Source organism: Phalaenopsis equestris, unplaced genomic scaffold (assembly GCF_001263595.1).
Source record: "Phalaenopsis equestris unplaced genomic scaffold, ASM126359v1 Scaffold000761, whole genome shotgun sequence".
Classification (NCBI taxonomy): domain Eukaryota; kingdom Viridiplantae; phylum Streptophyta; class Magnoliopsida; order Asparagales; family Orchidaceae; genus Phalaenopsis; species Phalaenopsis equestris.
This window is the reverse complement of record NW_018165201.1, coordinates 587,245-610,606: the sequence shown is the minus strand read 5'-3', so window position 1 is coordinate 610,606 and position 23,362 is coordinate 587,245. Positions and strand designations below refer to the sequence as shown.

Here is a 23,362-nt window from a genome sequence, read left to right as displayed (position 1 = left end):
GGCTCGTCTTCTAGGGGCATGGTAGCTTCCCATCGAGTCCTGTCTCTCAACCTTGACTTCAAGGGATACTGTATCATCCCATCGAGTTTTGCGTATTGGGCTTGACATCCTGGGGCATGGTAGCTTCCTATTAAGTCTTGCCTCTTGGGCTCGACTTATAGGGGTACCATATCTTCCCATCGAGGCTTACATCTTGAGCTTGACTTCCAGGGGCATGATAGCTTCATGTTGAGTCTTAGCTCTTCGGCCTGACTTCTAGGGACACTAGATTTTCCAATCAAGTCTTGTCTCATGGGCTCAACTTTTAAGAATACTGTATATTTCCATCAAATCTTGCCTCTTGGGCTAAACTTTCAGGGATAAGGATAGAGACCCTATCTTTCGCATGCCCTTAAGGAGAATTTATACACAAAAAATCTTTCGTGAGAGTCTAACAAAATTTCACTGAATATAATTTATTTAAATAATATGAAAAATAAAATCAAGAGTTTATATGTCCTTCTTTTACTCTAATAAGATAATTTAGAGTTGTATTTCTCATTCAATAACCCCGATGATTTTCTTATATTTTCCATCACCTTGTTGTTGTAATTATTAACCCAGGCGACCTTAACATATCATTCGTTCAATTTCGTCCTTTAATTTAAAATATTTTTTTTGTTGAATGCCCTTTCACTTAATGGAAATGACACTAATGAGACTAGTCTCTACCATTTAGATTTTTTAATGGCCTTGGCCACTTGATGTCCTTTTCATCCTTGATAGCCATTAGGATGTTGACTCGTGGCGTGTTGAGTGATATGTATTCTTTTTCTGATCAAGGTTCACGATTACTTTAATATCCAAACTTTTTTCTTTGTGAGATTTGATCAGTATTCTTAGTTTTATTTTTGTGTTTGCCCCTCAATTGCTCGAATTGTTCCTTATGTTCACTGATGGTCTCATCTGCAGAGATTCGAGCTTTGACATGATGGATAAGATCAGCATAAGTGTGAATTGTCTCGTGCATCATTGATGAATAGAAAGGTCCTGTGCGGAGCCCTCTAAGAAAGAGTCATCTCAATAACACTAGATCCACTCCCGAAATTCGGCGTGCTTCAGTAGAGAACATGTGGAAATATTCCTCGAGGGATCTCCCTCATTATGAGGAACTCCTGATTAGTGGGATGTATCTTTTGATGATCCTTATATTTGATATGAATTACTATATGAACAATCTAACAAGCTCATTGAAGGTTTTAATGGTTCCGTCCGAGAGGAAGCAGAACCATGTGAGAGCTTGACCCTTGAGAGTTCCACGGAACACTTGATAGAGAGGAACATCAGAAACATAATGAATGTGCATGATAGTTAGATAGTGGTTAACGTGCTCGCATGAGTCAGTTATCCATTTGTATGCATCGATATTTGGGAGTTTGAAGCCCGCTCAGATAAGGTGTCGGAGAACTGTGTCAGCCAAAAGGAAGGATTCATGGAAGTTGCAGCAAGCGAGTAAGCAATCCATTTTATCCGGAGGAAACCCTTCCATAATCAGGCATCATAACTCATCACAAATGATGTCAGCAGAAGCGACAATAAGGCATGGTGGTGTTAAACGAGCTGTATGAGACATATGAATGGAACTTGTGATGTCAATGAGATCGACATCCATCTTGACAGGGGACTGATTTCATCACTGTGAGAGAACCTAGTGAGTTTGGTATTTCCTGTTGAATGCTAAACTGGTGGTAAGTAAGCTCCATTGGGTTGCAATTGTCGCTTCCCGTATAGGAGTTATAGAATCTCCAATTGAGCTACCTCCAACTTGCGTACTTGATCTTCCATAGAAGGACCTGAGGCACCTTCGTCAGTGGGATGATGCCTTCTAGAGTGAGGGATGTATAAGCTTGACGCCCTTGACTCTGTGAATTCCTTCTGGAATGATGGACGTTGGAGCGAGGTGCTCCGTTGTTGCGAGTATTACTTCTAGTGGCCATGTAGTGAGCCTTTCAAGTAAGTCAATAGTGTATTGCAGTTTCTCACAAATAGTGTCAAATTGATGTGTGATTGAAGATTCATGGAGGTAGAGTAATAGATTACCGTCTTAGCGTTGCATAAAGATTCACACACACTTAGATAAAAAGATAAACAATAAGTAGTGACAGTAGAAGTTTTTACGTGGAAAACCTTTAAAGGGAAAAAATCACAGGGCTTGAGCCAGTTGAAGAGATCCGCTGTAAACTGAAGATTACAAAGAACCATTGTCCAGCAGGCTGGAAAGAGTTACAATGTTTCCCTAATTACAACGTCGACGTGCATATGAGCTTGTTGCAAGGAACATATGACGATTGATACCAATTGACAACGACCAACAAATGGTGATCGACAGTGATTAGCGGTGGTCGACGACTGCAACAATGTTGTTAGACCTCAGCTCATTCTCAAAGTTTCAAGTTCTTCCTCAATCCTCCAGCTCCTTTCTCCCTTAGGAGGGGGTGAGGCTCAATTTATAGAATTCTAAGTGCAATTAATGTGGGAATATAAACCACTTTGATAGGATGACTTAAAAGACTTTCCTCGACCAGATGACATTTGATAGACATTTGAGCTCCGTAACGATAATGGAATTGAGTGATATTGGGTTTGTGGATTCATCTTGCTGGTACATTTAATTCAACTGTGAACTGTTTGGATTCAAAACCTGTTTAACATTTTAAATGTGTTCGAAAAACCTTTCAATATGTTTTAACATCTTGATCGAAGCTTGATTTAGTTCAGACTTGACCAATTTTGGCAACATTGGGTTTTCTCGTCGAATCAAGCAGTTTTGACAGTAAGTTTGTTGAAATCAGAGCCCTGGATGACTCTTAATCGAATATTGAATGTTTATTGCTTCAAAGATTGCCTTGAGATCCATGAGATGTCTCAAAATTCATGTTGGATGATAAAAATTTATTGAAGGTGTATCATCATATATAGGGAAAAATTTTTTGTTCGCACTCTTGACGTAGCTCTACGTGCGAACTCCAATAATATGCTACCATGCGTTGTACATCCTGGATGTTATTTTGGGTTATTGATGTGAAACCGTGAATATTATTTCGTGATTATTGAAGAGAAACCTTTATACTCCACTTCAATAACCCATAAATAACCCATAAATAACTCAAAAATAACCTCCGCGGTTCTAGTTCAATAACCATAAAATAAAATTGTGAAAGTTATTTTGGGGTTTTTTCCCGGTTATTCAAGTGAAATATATGAGTTTCTTTTCAATTACTCAAAATAACCCCGGAATAATCTCTACAGTGTTATTTTGGGAGGTTATTTCGGGGTTAATAAAGTGAAATCGCGTAGTTTATTTTGGGGTTACACCGGAATTTGCAGTTCTATTTTAATATTTTTTAGGTGGTCCCGATATAACATACATGACGTTATATTACTACGAGTCCGTACCTAGAGCTACAAAATTTTCCAATATATATAGCTCAAAAAATTGGTTGCCTTTTTGACATTTTTGAGAGCCACATTTCATATGTTGCTTGCTACGCAATCCCAGTCATTTTCAGCAAGCAACTCGGCAATTTTCCCTCGGCTCCCGCTGTGCTCCCAGGCCTCCGACATGGGAGGCTTGAGCCGGGGTCGCGCACTCTTCACCTGGTGCGGTGCCCACCACAACATTGTTTGCGGGCGGGTGCACCAGATCGGCACCCTGGCCCTCATCGCCGCCATTCCGTCTTCCTCCCTTTATCCGCTGTTTCCGGCGAAACTTCGTTCGGCACGCTCTTTCCTCGCTCCAGTTTCCTCTCTTGGCCTCACCGGGGCTACGGGACTTCTTTCTCCCTGAGTATCTATATCTACGAGGAGAGCGAGTTAGTTGTGCTCCGTGAGCTGATGCGCGGGTGAGGCGGCAAGATCTCAGTGGAGTCCTGCGTCAAGGGCCAGTGGGGTACGCAGGTATGTGAATGTCGATCTATGGCCAGCTTGATTGTATATTTCAGGTTAAGTTAAGTGAGATTAGGCCGCAAGCGGGATAAAGTCATGCGGTTGGTTGAAAATATATACTGAGATAGGCTGATGAAACTTCTTTTATGATTTTGTAATAATTCTGGCCCAACTTTAGGTATAAGTAGTAAGATGGAATTTTTATAACTATGAAGCAATGAAAATTTTTACAGAACCTCAACGTTCTCGGTGCATGTTGCCATTGCTGCAGATATATTGAGTATAGCTTAATTCAAGCAGTAAAGTGATAAAATACTTACAGAATATCCATATGCATTACAATGATGAGAAATGTTGCAATAGAAACTAATAGTTTACAAGATCAAAATTTGAATGTCAGATATTATATAAAATAGAATAATTTAAACACTTACATGCACAAATACTTAAAAAACAAAGCTCACCACACATGCAAATATTATATTTGTTCTTAATTTTGATGCATGAATAATCTTTTCCTTGGCGTACCTCGTGTTCTTTGCAGTGAACCTTCTCAGTTATTGCTTCCATTCAATAAGATTGCAGGATGACCACACCATTTTTAAAGCTTGGAACAACTATATTAGTTGCATCAGAAAATCCACTCACACGCCTCTGGTACTCCTCCCATGTACTTTAACACATATGGTTTTGGTTGATGAATACCTCATACTGTCTCATACCAGTGTGAGAACTTAACGCAGAAAAAACAAGAGCTAGGCTTTGCTAACTAAATACATGAATGGTATTAGAAAGTAGATATATAACATAAAAATACTCATTTCTCGATAATTACAGTGTAAATTACACACTCTTACTTGAGTGGATCGTAAGCATCCATGTCACGGGTGTGGTTGTTTAATTGATGTTATTAATGCAACAATATTCAATTAATAGAAAATGAAAAGCAAGTAAATTAATTATTTGATTGTAGTGTATTTTTATAGTGATGCCACGTTCCTATAGTTTATGTTAAAATATATATATCTTTATTAGTAATACAAATAATATTAAGCATGGTGTAATTGACTTATCTGAATTTCTCAAAATTCCATTGTAATGCTTGATTTTAACCCCTACCCTAGCAGTCATTCCCTAAGCTAAAACATATTAATTCAAGGTCCTAATCTCTGGCACCCTTTCTAAATTAAAATCATATTGCATCTCAAATCTTATCATATTAAAGTAGATCTAATTCATGTTGTAATGCTTGTTATAATTATAGAGTATGACATGCAACTACTTTGCCATACTTCTCTCTATAAGTAAAGTGTTTTCTCTCTTTTATCGTGAAAGTGCTCTTTCAATATGCCAATGTTTTGCTCTTTCACATAGTGGAGTTTTTCATGACAGTGATTGAATAATTCCTATGTGATCTTGCATTGCTTTTGCATACTTGATTCACGAAGAGTGTAATGATGAACTTTTAAAAGATTCATAAAGTAGCTCATGATTGCCTATTTAGAGGAAACAATAAAATATTTTAATTAAAAGCTCATTGTGACTAATATAGTAATTAATAAAATAAGAGGGAAACAATTATTTTACTTTGGAGAAAGAATCTTCATTAATCACTCATCAGAGTACTTTTATGTTCGTGATAGATCATTACTAACACGAGCCAATAAAGCAAACTATCCATCAAATGGCATTGCTACCTTAAAATTTGAAACTAGTGAACTTTTTCTTATCTGGATATTTATTTTAGGGATAGCATGCCCATGGCCAATGGCCAGAATGAATATTCCTATACTAGCAAATATATTCCGAGTGTCTGAAATAAACCCCTAAGCACTATTAATTCCATCAAATTAATGAATGTTTGTGCTACCATGCAAAAGCATTAATATGCTTTGATTGGTTTCCATGTATGTCATTAACACATCGACAATCAGGATTTACTCCATCGTACGTGGGCATGGTTTATAATCTTACATCAAAACTATTTCTTGCAACATCGAGGGTACATAAAAAATCAAGTTCTATGAGGTCCTCTAACATTGTGCTAGTTCTCTTCACTACTTTCTATGATACTTATCCTAAATGGTCTAGAAAATAAAGTTTTGTAACTCATACTTTGGTTAGAAGGAATACATTTTGTATATAAAGGAGAAAATGACAACCATAGCTACTTTATCAACTGCCTTAGGCATGACATTAAACATTAGCAAACAAAATTTAATTAATGACATACAAATAAAGTTGGCATCATGACAATTAGGTAGAAGCTTTTGTGACTAATCCCATCGTCGACATTATTTAGCTAGATAAAATGATAACTGTTCCCACTTTACCAACCGCTTGAGGCATGTCATGGGATTGTAACAAACAATGTTTGAGTCCATGGTAACATATATGTAACATCACCATCAATTTAAGCGAGTCAAAATTGATGTAACCAATCCCATCATCAACACTATTCAAACAGATAAGAAGTCAATCCATTAAAACTTTTCTAACCAATTGAGACACAACATTGGATAGAAGGAAGCAAAGTACGAGTCAATGATAATATACCTGCAACATTACCATCATTTCAATTGATTTAAAGCTATTTAGATCAATCTCATCATCTGCATTGTTTGGTTGGATAAAATAACAACCGTTCCTTCTTCATCAACCACTGAAGGCATGGAATTGGGTATTACCAAACAAAATCACATTGATATTATGCTTGTAGTGGTGTAGCACATCATGAGGATCTCCAAATAGTTGTTTATGTTGTTTTTTATTAATTTATGTATCTCTGTCTGGTGTGAGATATTATGTAGCTTAATTTTTTTATCATGATTGTAATGTTGAACCTTACTAGTAGTCAAGGAATCATGTGAAGAGAGTTGGTTTTAGTGTATGTTATTTCATGTGCCATACAAAGGTGGCTTTCTAAAGCGCACAATGCCATGGAAATTGACCCCACACGGTGATATACAATGTAAGTGAACAAAGTCCAATGGAAGATAACATTTTAAATACACTTTTATACGTCAAGGGATGTCCAATTAATCAAGACATGCTACATGAGTCAAAACAACCATCCGAACCACATCCACCATTCAAGGTGGCACCTCACCCCAATTCCCCCAAAACCATCTCAATCCCTCTAATTAACTCTCCACTTTAACTATAAGGCTAACGTCGTCTCTCTCGTACTCGACAACGCCTCTGTAGCCCTGGCCGACAGACATTTCCTTCGAAGTCTGGCTTTTTTCTAGCGGCTTGCTTAGCTGCTCTGGAGATGACATCGATGATCTGTTCATTCGCTACTGCACTTGCCGACGACTTTCCTATTCCTATTCGTTCTCCTCCTTCAGGTTCATAGCATGGTTTTCGTATTGACAAGTCCTGCAATGTTTCACAATCTTTCCACGAGGCTCTTGAAAGTGGTGGTGATCACACTTTCATTAAAAATCTTGATAAAAAAAATGGGAAGCCTGCTCTTATTCTCACAGAGGTTGAAACTAATATTCTCACGTCTTCTTGACGTTTTGCTTTATTGGGGAAATTTCTTTTATGGTTACCCAAAAATTGAGATCATTCAGAAAGATTTTGATGCTATGAAGCTATTGAGTGGCTGGAATATTGATTTACTTGACGGTTGACATATACTTATTCGGTTATCTCACGATGCCAATTACACTCGCATTTTTTCTCAAAAAAATATCAACATCGACAATCGTTTTATGAAAATTCTAAAGCAAACAGTCGATTTTGATCAAAAAGCGGAGTCCCCTATTATTCCTGTTTGAATAAAGTTTCCGGAGTTATAATTACATCTGTTCAACTTAGAAATTCTTTACTTAGCAACTGCTTACTGTAAGTCTCTCAAGGTTGATAATCCTACGTTTGCTGTCACCAGATACTTTGTGGCTTGTGTGTTAGTTGAGAGAGATATCACTCAACTCGCTCCGGATGAGATATAAATTGGAACCACTCTCAACAGGTATTGACAAAATGTTGAAAAAGAACCATATCCTCCTTATTGCTCTCATTGTAGTATATTTGACCACTGTTATACTATTTGCTATCGCTTGCTTTCTCATCTAAGGCCAGATATCGCTAAAGATTAGCCATCTACCATCCTTGTTGAGAAGGTGCAACCCGATCCTCTTTCCAACACTGAAGTTTTTGATGGAGAACACCATACTACAAGTACAGATCCAAACATGCTTATACCACCCACTGCTATTTAAGAATATTCACTTACATGCCAAGACACACGAGAGTTCATTTGATCCAAAAAAAGATTAGCTAGCACAACAAGTAGTTGCTTCTAATGTTCAACAACCTACACATGTCCGACACATTTTAAACCATTCCACTGATCAGGTGAGCCAATCTTTGGATGAGGAATGACAGGTCTATTCTAGGAGAAAGAAGAAGAATGGAGTCCGACTCGAGCTCGGGAACTTATCGGATGATACATTGGTTACTACTGCCAATGACACTTATCTTACCAATTTATTAGTTGACTCATTCCCTAGAACTAGAGACAGAGGCAAAGTAAAATTGGGTCGCTCTCTAGCTACACGATACTACGTATTTTGACACTTTTTGGTTTTTTCTTTAGGCCTCTCATGTATTTTTCTGTATTTTCTTTTTTTGGAACTATTTGTGATTTTTATATGGGCAGGGTGATATATTTGGGTCCTCCCACACAATCTATCTGTATCATTCTTTCTATTTAATACATTAGCCTTTGGGCTTTCTAAAAAAAAAGAAAAAAAAAATATGTATATATATATATGTGTGTGTGTGTGTGTGTGTGTGTGTGTGTGTGTGTGTGTGTGTGTGGACAAGATCATTACCTCAATAATTTCTCCTTATTGAAATAACACTCATAGATATAGAATGCGAGAGCAACAATAACTCGGTGAGCTACTAAACATAACTAGTACGCATGATAAAAAATAGGGTTTGTGGGCTAAATTTGTATATAAAATTTAACAGTCACAAATTAGAAAGTTATTCATAGATAATATATAGAATATCCATTTTCTTACTTTATAGTATTTTTTATCATACTTAGGGTCAGTTTGGGGCAATTGCAGCTTATTAAAAAGTAGTTGTTAAGCTGTTGAATAATAGTCTGATGCTCAAAAAGTTGTGATAATTATTACAATATATATATATATATATATATATATATATATATAAAAAAGACACATATCAGATCAATAGTAGAAAGTTGTCACTGTACCGAGACAGGAGTGATGGGAATATGCGTTTTCAATGGTAGTTTTTTTAAAATGATGTCAAAACGCTATTTACCCGAACAAACAAAATTGTGGAGCGGTGTCTAACAAGGATGGTAGATGGCAAAAAGGATGTTACTTGCAACTACTATTTAACCGTGTTCTGGCCTTCCGATGGCGCTATTTACCCGAACAAACAAAATTGTGGAGCGGTGTCATCATTATAAATCAATTTCGATAGGACTTGCAACTACTTCAAATAATGATGACTGTGGAATGACTTCAAATATTTTTTCATTAATACTGCCATTTTCACTGTATTGCAACTAAGAAGTCTCGGACTAATTGATATCCTGATAAGAGTTTTAAGGTGTGTTTGGGGCGGCGATGCGGTGGCGGTGTGGTGCCGCATCGTAGTTTTTTTTGTTGGACAAAATTGCGTTTTGCATTTGTTCTCAAAAGCTGCAGTTGAAAACTATTTTTTCTCACCAGAGCTGACTACCTGCGGTGACTGTCAAAAAGCTGTGGCCTGACTTTCTAGAAATTTTTTTTTTAATAATAGTCACTGCAACTTTTTGAACAGTAGCTTCTTCTTCAGCGGCTTCACTATTATTTCTTCAAACAACTGTAGTTGCCCCAAACAGACCCTTAATACTACTAATTCCACTAGATTGTGGATCAACAATTGCTTTTTGCACTCTTGTAACATACTGTCATTTTAATCTAGTTTGTGTTGCTTCTCATTTGTAGCTTCCCAAATGAGATTCCAGTTATTTGAGATGCCCATGGCAGTATTATTTGATTAGGAGTTTAAAAGACTTATATAATTTCTATCCAAACCTCTTAGACTTTTTAGTGATATTATGAAGTTCATATTCCTGTCAATTATTATTTTAGGGCTTACATTCGTTTGACACAATCATACAAATAGCCTGAAAGATAGGAGGGTTTATGCCACAACAAATGATAACCTCAGAACTTAAGACGAGTTAGGACTCAAATTGCACAACACAATTGTTCTAAAATCTAAAGATAAAGTTGAGGATTTATATCGCGCAAGACGGACAATCTCGAAGCCTTATGACTTGTTGTTTATGTCTAAGGAAGGATTGTTGTTGTAGATCCTCTTGCTGTTGCAGATCCGTTTGCTCTCTCGAAGTTGTTTTTTGCACATCTTTGCATGCTGCCCACGGTGCTGGCTTCAAGTTCTTCGTTGATGTAGCAGTCCTAAAGTATAAGATTTAAATGTTTAAATGACAAGTTTCAGTTCAGTCATGGGGGGGGGGGGGGGAGGAGGTTTAACGGTTCCCTCGTTCTGATACCACTATTTTCTTTTAAATTTACTTAGCTTGAACGAGTTGTTAAACCCATTTAAACAGGGGAGATCTCGCTAACAGCCATAGGTTACTTCATCCAAGGGAGACCCATAAATTCAAAAGGACGTGTTATGAAATTGTTGTTTTTGTTTTGCAGGTGAACTAAAATCTACAACCAAGCATGTATAATATTTTAAAGCAAGAGTAAATTGCAGTAAATAAAATGACAGAAATTAAATAAAACTATAAAAGTGTACTTGTCATCTTCTCGCTGCTCCTGCTAAAATTAGCTTTTGCAATATATATAATTTTGCAGAAATTTAAATGAAATTACAGGAAAGAAAATAGGGAAAATGTTCAAGCTACTCCTACTGAGTTCTATGTCGTAACCTAATGGTTTTCTAGAAGTTTTAATAAATGATTTTCTTGAACAAAGTATAATAGGTTCATTAGTTCTTCAAAACATCCAAAAGATCGTAAAGGTGTTCGGAGCATGACCCCAAACAACCTTTAGAATCTTTTGAAACATCCCGAATTCATTTGAACTTATTATATTGTTCAGATAATTATCTAAAGTTAAATTTAGGGTTTGATTGATTAAAATACTCTATGCTCAGTGAACTTGGTGTTTTAATCATCTCATGAGAGGGGTACTTAATTAGGCATTTAATATTTCATTTAAAAGTTATATAAATGGGCGCCCTTGAGGGCAAGATTAGGTTATTAAGAATTTTATGCCTACAATTAATGCTGGGCTTGTAATGTTTGCAAAATATTCATAATTAGTTATATTTCTTTCCTAAACCTCATTAAGCAAATTCCAAATTAAGCCTAGTTCACCACTGAGCCCTTAAGACTTATGAGTGGACAAATTCAGGACTTTTAGGAATATTAAATTATATGGTATTTTAATCCTTATCAATGATTATATCACTCAAAAATTGTTAAATTAGTGAATTATCATCTTCTAAAATCTAAACCCTTACCTTAGGATCATTTAATTTAATTAACTTTCGAATTATAATAATTGAGGGAAATTACAATTATGCCCTTATTGTAGAAAAGTGAAGTATTGATTTTTACCATTTAATCCATTGTGTTTCAATCATCCAAAAGAATTCATCATGATCAAAATTACCCATTTACTTTAATCAATCTTAAAATTTAATTAAAACATAAAAATTCAAAATTACCGTTTTGCTCTTAGGGTTCTCCATTTCATATTTTATTAAATATAACTCAAATTACTTTGAAAATTTTATAGTACTCCACTCATGGGTCAAATAAAATATCAGAATAGTAAATATGATTTTCTGATTTTTATTTAATTTATAATAATTATTTTATTCAAAAATAGGGATTTTCAAAGTTAATTCATTTAATCAATCAAAACAAACTATCTGTTCTTAGGAAGATTATTGGAGGTTCACCTAGGCCAGAGAACCACTCGTACCAATTTTCATGATTTTTTTTTCTTTTAATTATTAAATTTATTTAATGATTTTGAGTATTAATTAAATATAAAATATTATTTAAGTTGAAAATTAACTTTTATATTTTTATTAAATCTCTCTGAGTCCAGAGAACCCAAAGAAACAAATTTCATATTTTTGTGGTTTATATTTTAATTGTTAGAATTATTATAATAAAAAATTAAGTTTTTTTTAAGCCTTTAAAAAAATTATAACTTTATTTAGAAAATTATTAAAAATGTTTTAATTGCTCCCAAGTGACCAAGGGACCAATTATGACATTTTGGGGGCACTTTTCAATTTTAGTGATTTTTATTATTTTTAAATTATTTTTAATTATTTAAAATTGAAAATATTCCTTAAAAATCAAATATTTATTTTAATTTCAATTTTATTTTTTCTTAAGTCTCTCTGATCACAAGGAACTCATAAAACCACTTTTTATAATATTTTGACTTTTAATTTAATTTATATAATTATTTTAATGCAAGTATCAAATTTAGCTTAGAAAATCAAGTTTAGTGGGTAAATTAAGTCAAAATAATTTTAATTTTTTACAGAGAGGTAATGTGACTATTTTTTACAGTGTGGAATGATTTTTTTTAATTTTTGAATATTATTTTATTTATTTTAATTTTAATGAGTTTTTAGGATTTAATTAACTATAGTAATTTACATAAATATCAAAACTTCGTTTATATTTTTTCAAGAGCCCTCTGGTCACAGTGAACCTACAAAAATAAGTTTTATATTTTTCTGATATATATTTTAATTTTTATAATTTTTTATTTAAACAGAGGTGATTTATTTTGAAAATTAAGGCTTCAACACTTAGAGGTGTTCTCTGACTTTGGAAAAATTCATAGAACACACCTAAGAACAGGAAGTTTAAACCCCCAAGATATCAAACCATGGTGAATAATATTTAATGACTTATTATTTAATTAAATTTTTAGGTATTTAATTAATTAAAAATAAAATATAAGTCAAATAGTTTTAATTTTTTTCCATATTATTCTCCTCTATTCACTGAGCATGAGTGTATTTTTCTTTTATTTTTATGAATTTTCTACACAAAGATATGAATTTTTTAAGTTTTAAGAATTAAAATAAATTATAAATCCTATTTTTCTACTTATTCAGCTCAGCCACTGCGTCAACATGGGATTTTACGAAGCTCCACGGTCGCGTTCTGATCCCGCGCCGCCATCTGACTTAGCCGCCTCGCGGCCGCGCTTTCACGTACCATATCTTCTTTCGAAACTGTCTCGTATGTTGGATCAATACACACGCTAATCGGACGACATCCGTTCATCGTCCCCGATCAACCTGACACGAGAGTCGTCCACACTAAATCGCTTCGATCTCACTCGCTACTCAACGAAATTAAGTGCGGTTTATTCCTACACGTGCATCTAACCGAGACGAACATATCCATACGGTTGGTCATACATGAAATTAAGATTTTCTTCACAAAAGCCTAAACCGAGCTCGATTTGGGGGACAATGGTCCATACCTTAGTCCAAGAGATGTAGCCTCAATTGGATGCTTGCTGAAGCTTTGATGGAGTCTGGCGAACCTCCTGGAAGTGTTGGTTTGATCTAGTGAATGGTCCGAGTACAAACTCCTCCAATAGGTGGTGCGGGCTTGGTCTAGCTCTATGACAGAGGGCTCAATTGATGGGGGTTTCAGTGGGAAGTTTCCTCCCTTGCTCTGGTGGATTTTAGGAGCACAACAATTTGTGGATTGACGGAGTTTTATGGGATGGCAGTGAAAATGTCCTGTATTTGAGCTTTGAAATTGAGCTCAAACAGAGGGAATTAGGGCTGGAGAATGGTGGGGATGAGTCTCTCTGGGTTGCTAGAAGGTCTGGGAGAATTTTGACAGAGTTTTGTTAGGGTTTGTGCACACACCTTTTCTTGGCCTTGGAGGGTTCTAGGGAGAGCCATGACTGCCATCAGGACATGCCAAGTTGGCAGGGGAGCCGCTTAGGTGGAGGGAAGAAGTGCTCCAGTGGCCAGTGGGGCTTAGCCAGCTCAGGGGGGTTTAATTATGGGTTTTGACCATTTGGGTCTTCTCGGGCTGGGTGTTTTCCAGCGGCTGTGGTGGCTGGCCGACCAGAGTTAGGTCACCTCTAAGTTCAGGTGAGCCAGAGGTGCTATGAGGTCAATTCAATTTGGTTTAATGGTGGCTCCAAGGTGGAATCCAATGGGAAATTGAGGTTTGGGTAAGTTGGGTCTAACCCCTTGGTCCAAGGGTTGGGTTTGGTTCCCTGATGGTGAGGGTGCTTGGACTGACCCCAAGGAAGGCTTGGATGAGGTCAAGTTGCTGGCTTGGGCATGGGGCAAGAGTTTAAATGTTTCATGAAGAAGGAAAGTTCAAGTGAAGGAGGGAGAGGGGAGTGGTCACCTCCTCATGCCATTTTTGACAAAAATTGACTTTAGGATGCCCATGGAAGGCTCCATGAGGAGAAGGTTTCATGCAAAAGGAAATTTTAATTTTCATGAATTTTGGAAAATCATGCCATGATGCCTAAATTTGAATAAAATTTTTTGTAAATGTATGTTATGCTTCATATGATGCCATAATGGAATGATTTTGAATGCCATGATATGATGAAGGAAAGATTTATGTCATTTGGGCTCAATTTGGGCTTTTAAATTAATCATATAGGCTTCTGAAAAATGCTTATGGGTATGAGCCTTTTAAACATGCACATGATGATTTTAATTTTGGAAATTTCAATTAAATGGATTTAAATGGATTTAGAATTTGTTGAAATTGAATTTGGATATATTGAATTTGACGTGCATTTGAAATTGGGGCGTTTGATTGATCATGAAGCTCAATTGGAGATTTTTGGATTTTGGGTCAATTTGAGGCAATTCACTTGGACTTAGATCTGGAGTTTGAAATTGGATTTAGTTGGGCTTGAATTTGGTTTCAATTGAATTAGGACATGATGAATTTGAGTTTAAAATTGAAATTAGGGAGTTTTTAGATCAATTGGGGGCAAATTGGGGTGATTTGGGGATTTTTAGGCACTTAGGGGGCAAAATTGAGATTTTGGCCAAAATGGGTCAATTTGGTCAAATTAGACCCAATGGATGATCAAGAATTGATTTTAGGGATATTTGAAATGATTTAGGAGGATTTGAGAATTTTTGGGTCACAAATGATATTTTGGTAATTATGGGAAAGTTTAGGGCAAAAATGCCAAAATTGGGTAATTGGGTAAGATTAAGGTTTGATGCAAATGCTGATCATAGAATTACCTGATCATAGAATTACCCTGCTGATCATAGAATTACCCTCATGGTGCCATGAGACCAGAGAAACTCCACTTTGGATTCTCCATGTGTTGATCTTATCCACTCTAGTCAAAGACTAAGGGTTTGGGGGATCACCCACATGGGTCTCCAAAGAGGCAAGGGAACCAAACTAGACATGTGTAGGTTAGGGTTCAAGCTTGCAAGTGGAAGTGTGAAGTGCAAGTGTGTGTACTAGACCATGCCAAACCACCCATGGTCAGCCCTAAGGTCAAACAATTATATGGGGAACTCTTCTCGAGCTCTCCCATATTGGCTCCATCTTCTAAGTGCTAGAGGTTAGAACCAACATGTGGAACTTCAAGATGAGCAAAGAAGAGTTTAGAATTTCTATTGGTGAGGGTACCGTCACTAGTCTTCTAGGAATAGGTAACAAGAAAGTTCTATGGCTAGATCCTAGGCTCCTAACGAAGAAAGACTAGACCTCAACAAAAAGTGAGGTCAACAGATATGTTGTACCAATCTCTTCCCAAGGTAGCCATTTAGCCCACTGCTTAGGTATGCTGGATACTAAACTACACAAATAGGTCTCCACACTTTGATTGACAACTTTGAACTGCCCATCACTATGCGGGTGGTATGTGATAAATTTCGAAAATACGGTCCCTTGCATTCTAAATATTTCCCTTAAGAAATGACTCAAGAAGATCCTGTCTTGATCTGTCACTTTCAAGTCTTGAATCCCATGCAAGCAGACAACCTCCAATATAAAAAGAACGGTGACATAACAACAATGTAGGGATGAAGCAGAGATACAAAGTGAGAATACTTTCTCATTAAGCATTCAATGAAATCCATCGTCACCTTCTCCCATACCTTCTCCGGTAATGTTAGATATTTTAGTAATTCGCAGGCTCTAACACAAAGTACTTGCGTCGTTGGTACACACCATTAGACTATGCCCTCCACATCCTTTCTCATACCCATTCAATACAATTCTATTACTATCCTCTGATATGTTTTGAGTACGCCCGAGAGCCCCCTGATAGTGTTGCCCCGAAACTCCTGTAATAACTTCGACGTGTCTTCAATTCTTGAATAATACAACGTCCATGGTAAAGTAAACGTTGGCTATTCAATGAATAATCGGGATAGCCGTTCTCGCCATTCACTAAAGCCGACCAGATCTCGCTCAATTCCCCTTATGCCTAACTTTCTTGCCTCAATATCTCCCATTCTTATGGCTGAAGGGACTGACAATTTCAATAATTGAGGTTAATTTATCTGTCATGATAAAATATCAATGACCTTATTCTCTAATCTTTGGCGATATTGAATTTTAAAGTCATACCCCAATAGCTTAGATAGCCCTGATATTCTTTAGTCACTATCCGCTGTTCTAACATAAATTTATGTTTGCGTTGATCTGTGCGTACTGTAAAATGCCGCCCAAACAAATAAGGCCTTCATTTTTAAATGACAAGCATTATTGCCATAAGCTCTCGCTCATAAACTGACTTGAGTCGGGCTCTCGCCGCCAGTACTTGACTAAAATAAGCTACTGGTCATTGACATTGCATGAGGATTGTGCCTAATCCATTGACTGAAGCATCCATCTCTACAATAAATGCTTGGTTGAAATCTGGTAAGGCCAATATTGGTACACTCGTCATGACTTTCTTTAACTTCTTAAAAGACTAGGCCGTTGCTTCTCCCCTACTAAAAACTTTCCTTCTTTAGTTGTCCCATCAACGAGCACGCAATCGAACTGTAATCGTTCATGAACTATCAATAGTATCTTGTAAGTCACAAAAATTCTCTCAACACCTTCAAGGTCTAAGTCCAACATAGCCCCTACCTTCGATGGATCCGTCGATATCCCTCAGCTGACACCACAAGTCTTAAGTACACCTTTTGGTTGGGCGAACAAACGCTTATGTAAATTAGCGTAGCGCTGGTGCTTACCAAGTATCGTTAACACTTTCTTCAAATAATTAATTGTCTTCCAAAGAACGACTGTACACTAGGATATCATCAAAGAACACCAACACAAACTTTTAGAGAAAAGACTGAAACATCTTGTTCATCAATTATTGAAATGTAGCTAATGCATTGATGAGCCCGAATGACATAACCAGAAATTTATGTTGACCCAAATGAGTTTGAAATGCAACCTTGCGCACATCCATCGGCCACATCCAAATTTGATGGTATCTTGAATTCAAATCAATCTTGGAGAATACCGTAGCCCCAAACAGTTCATCCAATAGCGCATCGATCACTGGGATGAGAAATTTGTCAGGTAATGTTTCTTATTTACTGTACGATAATCCACAAAAAAAAAAAAATGCTAACTCCCATCTCTCTTCTTCACTAGCAAGGCTAGGCTAGAGAAAGAGATATGATCCCAACCTATGATATCTCTCGGATCCCTCTCTCGATCTTGTCTTTCTGTACTTGGAGGTAGTGGTATGGGCATACACTTATGGGAGAAACCCTCGGTCTCAGGATTATTGCATGCTCGTGTTCCCTCTGAGGTAGCAATCCACATGGCAACTGAAAAACTTCTGCACATTCTTGTGGGAAATATTGGATTTGTGTTGGAATCTTTGACAACACTATGTTATGTGTACCTTCTATGGCATGCAACTCGATTAAGAATCCCAATCCCGCGTCCTGTATTGCCCTAACAATTATCTTGAGAGTCACCATCTCACACAAGCTAGGGTCAATGCGAAACACCACCATCTTGTCTCTCTCCTGGAACTCCATTGTCAGGAATTTCCAGTGCATCTTAGTCTCTTCTAACGACTGCAACCATTTCATACTCGATATCACGTCTGTGCTTCCTAAATTCAAGGGAAGAAAATTTTCCATCACCTGAATATCTTGCAACATTAAATTCACTCATTTGCAAACTCCACCACTCTTGTTCACGCGTTCCATCCCCAACTGTACTATAACTTTCCATGCCAACCATCTCAACTTACTTTTTGCCTCACCGCTTGAGTAGAGATGAAATTGTGGGTGATCCCACTATCTACTAAGATCACTACATCCCGCTCTCTAATTTGTTCCCAAAGTTTCATTGTGTGGTTTAATGTTAACCCTACAACTAAGTTCAATGAGTCTTATGCCACATTCAATTGAGAGTGTTCCTTCACCTCCTCCATTATAGCCTCCTTTATTTTCTCATCCCCTGTCTCCTCCACCTTTAAGGTCTAGTCCTTGCAACGCTATCCTAGGAAATATTTTCATCTCACTGAAAACATAAACCTTTGGCTCGTTTCTTCTGAATTTGTTTTTATAAGGCGTTTGAATGTCGTCCCTGATCGTGGCACATTATTCATGTCCCGTGGAGCCTTCATCTGAATTCCACTATTTGAGTTTTTGTTATTGTCATAGTTGTAGCGTTTCGGTATGACGCTTCATTTGTGCTGCTCTTATTGGCTTGTTCCATTACATTTTATCTTTAGTCAACGTTGTTAATTCCATTGTTTTTCAATTCCTTGGGTCTAAGCAAATTACTCGAATTTCTGACTTCAATCTTTTCATGAAGTTTCCTTCCAACACTTCTTCTAATATCCCTCTCAAATGACCAAAGCATATTTTAAATTTCTCCCTATAATCCATGACGGAACCTTCCAGGACCAGTGCAAAAAACTGCTTGTGTATATCCTCTTCCCATGTGGTTTTGAAACACTCCAACAAGCGGTCCTTAAAATCTTCACATATTCTGATTGGTTAACGTTGTTCTCTTCATTGATATCACACTAGATTTTTTTCTTTCAAACACACAATCGCCTCTATCAATTTTTCTCTCTATTAGCCCATTAACAGTAAAATATCTCTCAAAGTGATAAACCCAACCGCATACATCCCGCCCTTTAATGATCAACATCTTCAACTTCCTTATGCACGAGTCCTCATTTTTCTCGATCGAAGCTCGTTCTACCCATGAAGTGGGGGTTGGGCTCTCTTCCTAGACCCTATTGATTTTCCTTTTACATAAGTCAGGCTCGCCCCATAATCAATTAGCCTGTCCTTATAGGCTTTTGAATATCTTCCGCTCGGAAGGTTGCTGCAACAAATGACACTGGCGCGGTTGGATGCAACCCTCGACCGGGTTCCCACCCACCATGATTCCCTGTTCTAGGCCGAAATTCTTCAAATCGATCTTCTCTATCTTCGAATTGCACGCTGTCCCATTTCACTTGTCGCCACTTGTTCTAGCCATCCAGATGTCACACTATTCCTTTCAAGTGCGACCGCTCTAGTCTGCTCTCAATTCCTTTGCTCAATCCCTTGGCACCAGATCTAACTTAGGTAGAGATGCTGGCATGATATCACACGAATTCTTCTGGTTGCTGTTGCTCGCGTCCGCTCTAGACGCTGTCACTTGATCCAACTATAGGTTGCGGTGGGTTTGTGTGAAATTCAACGATCTTCTTCATCATTTATTCTATGACCATGAATCTATTCTCCATGGACGGGAACCGCCCCTTCATGAACGAGAAATGCTCCTCTATTCCATATTTGATTCGGCTCACCCATCCCTTTAATTTCTCCACCAATACTTCTACTTTCTTAGCGGCCACTACATGTTTTTCTATCACGAAGGCGGAACTCATGTACCCCATGATTCAGTTGTTGGCTTCCCAACTAGCTCAAATCACAACTTTATCTCAAGTTTATGTCGCGAAGGCATGTGCAACAGTCCCATCGTTGGCTTCCCAACTAGCTCGATTGCAACTATATTGAGAGGTTCATTCACGATTGTGTGTGCGACGGATCCTGTATGTCGCGATCCCATCCTTTGCTTCCCAGCTAGCTTGAATCACGACCGTATCGTGAGGTTTGGGCACAAAGGCGTGCACAACGGATCCTGTCGCCGTGATCTTGTCATCGGCTTTCCTGTTAGCTCGAATTATGGCTGGATTGCGTGGTATAGTCGCGAAGGTAATGTTCAACTACGAATCGTGTAAGGAACGAGATGGTGCTCCTCAATCTGTTCGGCTCTAATTCCAATTTGGTAGGAACGAGACAAGTTTTCCAAATGATTCGGGCATAAATTATTCTATTCCATATGTACCAAACAAATTAATACAATCCAAAATGCATGAATGATAAATACCTAAAATTCGAGAGGTTGACAATATCTTCCAAACTCTAACTCCTAAGACTTCGGACAATAATAGCATACCCTAACTCTAATCATTTTATGCTCTATTTATACCAAACAATAATAACTAATAAAGACTAAATTGCCCTTTTAGTCTTGCGTCTAAAATAAGTCTTCAAATTATTTGGCAGGCTCGACATTGCAGAAAGAGCCGTAGGTGCCAATCTAACATCTTTTTAATATGCTGTAAGAATATATAACAGAGATCAATGCACACGACTTCTTTGTAATTGCAGTTATGCTGCGTGCCAGGTATCAAGATTATATATTTTTATTTTACATCCTATTAAATTACATGAAATTTGTAAATATTACTTCAGTCTTTTTGGTGTTATATTTTATTTATTAGTAAGTATGGCCAACATTACTAGAAGATATAACTTTAAAGGTTGGGTTGCTAAAATTGTTGCATGCTCCAGAAACATTATGCGGAGAAAATTTTATGAAAAGTTGGAAGGTAAAATTTATATGATCTCACATAGGCTATCAATGTCGTATGGATATATATGTTGTGCTATAATTCGGCCATTGGTAGTCATATTGATTAAGATGGATATTTAGTACAACTAGAAATGATAAATAGAGAAGATTTATATTAAGTTCTGGTGGGACCCATAAGGTGAGTAGATAAAAGTAGCATCAAAGGCCTAGAAAGAGAGTCATAAACCAAAAGAGAATGTATAGAATTTTGCAAAAATATTTACTCAGATATGATTAAGACCTATAACAATCAATATGGATGAGTGAAGATTGAGAGTTTATAAATCCTGTTCCAAATAAAATCGTGCAAGGCTAATGATGATGATATTCAAGCTATCAAAGTTAGGTTATTGCGTGTTGTGAGCATTACTTTTTACCTTTGTCCGATACCTAGTTTTTGAAGTGATATTTGTTTTGTGCTTCTCTGAACAAAACGAGAATCCATTCTAGAAAATTAATGTTTTGTTCCAATCACAAGCCTCTACTAAAACCAATAATTAAATGTTGATGGAATTATGCAGGGGGACCGCACTGATAAACGACCATTAAGCTCTTTTCATACGTGGAAAGATATAGTCATCCCTGGTAATGTTGATGATGGGCTGACTGCGTTCTATGGTTCAAGGATAGTCCAACCACTCCCCTTGTCAAAGAGGTAGACTGGCAAACTTGTTAGGCCGGGACCAGTGAAAGTTTGGTTGTCTTCAATTATTGGAACTTGCCAAAAAATACCCAGAGAAGGTAGTTTTCATCATATATATATATAGTACTTCTATATATATAAATATATCTGTGTGTGTGTGTGTGTATTAATTTTTACTATTTTGCTCCAAAATTGGGTTTTTTTATCAGTAAAGTTCGGTTTTTGCAATGTTTTCAAGCAATTTACTTTGCTTTAATGCCGATGAAATTCTTATAAACTGTTTGGTTTATAATACTTATTATAAATAAAAAATATGCTACCTTTCTCTATTTTGATTATTTATCTGTTGATAAATTTATTTTTGATTCTATTTTGTAAACTTACTTTCTTTATGAACAGATATCATGCATAATGATTTTCTGAACAGTTGGAATCTCCAGAATTGCAACTCACTGGCCCTAATAAGTTGGAAGGGTTGTGACATCCAGGACACTCCGCTTTTATGAATCATTGTTGTGGTATGTCTTCTATTTCAAACTTTCTTCCTCCATCAGCCTATGTTTGTCCTTTTAAAGCAAAGTCTTCAAAAGTTGGCTGAAACCGGTGTTTCGGGATCAGTTTGGGCCAACTATCAGTTTAGTGTTATTCTAGCATTTCCTCATCCATTGAATTCAAATCAGCCTCTAGAGTCTTTAGCCGTTGAATTTAAATCAGCCTCTAGGGACTGCAGAAGCCAGTGACTCTAACATATGGAAGATTTACATACATACCCCTTTACTTTTATGTTTTTACATGTTTGTGTTGACCTCATTTTTGTGAAGTCTTTTCTTCTCCTCCTTAGAGCCTAGGTTCTAGCTCCTAGGTTCTAGATGGACCATCTTAGAAAACTAGAATTGAGACTCACCCTTCTAGAAATTCCAGCCAATTCCTATTTTCCTTTGATGTCTAGCATCTTTGGCACAAGACCATCGTCTTATGAACGAGCGGTTATGGGCTATGTTGCGTAGATTCAAGGAAAATGTTCCAAATAGGACTTCAAGCCTTAGGAAAACATCGTCACGACCTTTTTCGTCACATACACACATCAAATACACGAAGTTCACGAAATTGCGCGAAATCAGACTTCAATTAAGCCTAAGGGACCGGTGAAAATGCGAATTTATCCGGATGACCTCCGACGACGAATTGGACCGTGCCAACGCGTCCGGGATACCAATTTTGGTAGGAAAGGACACCCGTATTGCCATATTTTCGACACGAGAAAATTGACACGCAAATCGGTGAATTCGTCGAAACGACCTCTGACGGCAAAACAGACAGCGCCGGTGCGTCTGGAATGTCGATTTTGCCTAGGGAAGACACCCATTTTGTTACGACACCGCGCGTGAATGAATCGCATGTGATTATATATATATATATATATGTATATGTATATATATATATATATATAAATTTATATAAACTGAATCTTCCTTTTACATTCCTAAGGCCCTAAATCCCTAAATCCCTAAATCGAACGCACGCAAGACCCCCACTTTCTTCCTCTCGGTCGCTCGGTCCCCCCCATCAGCTCCTTCCTCTCGTTCGTGGTTCATCCCGATCGCAGCCCTAGCCGAGCGGTCTACCCTCTTCGTCACGAAGCTTCGGCCGAGGTCCCCCCATCCGCGTGCTTCCGTGCTCTGCGGAAGGCTTCAACCTGCTCCCACGCCTCTGCGATTCGCGACGTCACCTCCTCACGCGAGGTTTGTCGCTTCTCTTGGCTCGGCTCACCGCCCAGGTAAGCGATGGTGTTCTTCCTCCTCCCTCTCCTGCTATAAAAACCCCATTTCGGGGAGTTCTAGGGT

The 23,362-nt window shown here is 37.3% G+C and overlaps 1 long non-coding RNA gene across 3 annotated transcripts in view; it reads left to right on the top strand.

Annotated features, from left to right (window-relative positions):
• Positions 1–3,508: 3,508 nt before the first annotated feature.
• Positions 3,509–23,362, top strand: part of LOC110030897 — a 28,516-nt gene continuing 8,662 nt past the window's right edge. For 2 of the 3 annotated variants that reach the window (XR_002294689.1, XR_002294691.1), the window contains exons 1-4: positions 3,509–3,936; positions 4,469–4,581; positions 21,397–21,616; positions 21,918–22,036. This is a non-coding gene — a long non-coding RNA (uncharacterized LOC110030897). The remainder of the gene's footprint in view (positions 3,937–4,468; positions 4,582–21,396; positions 21,617–21,917; positions 22,037–23,362) is intronic. The other variant, XR_002294690.1, reaches the window with a different exon arrangement.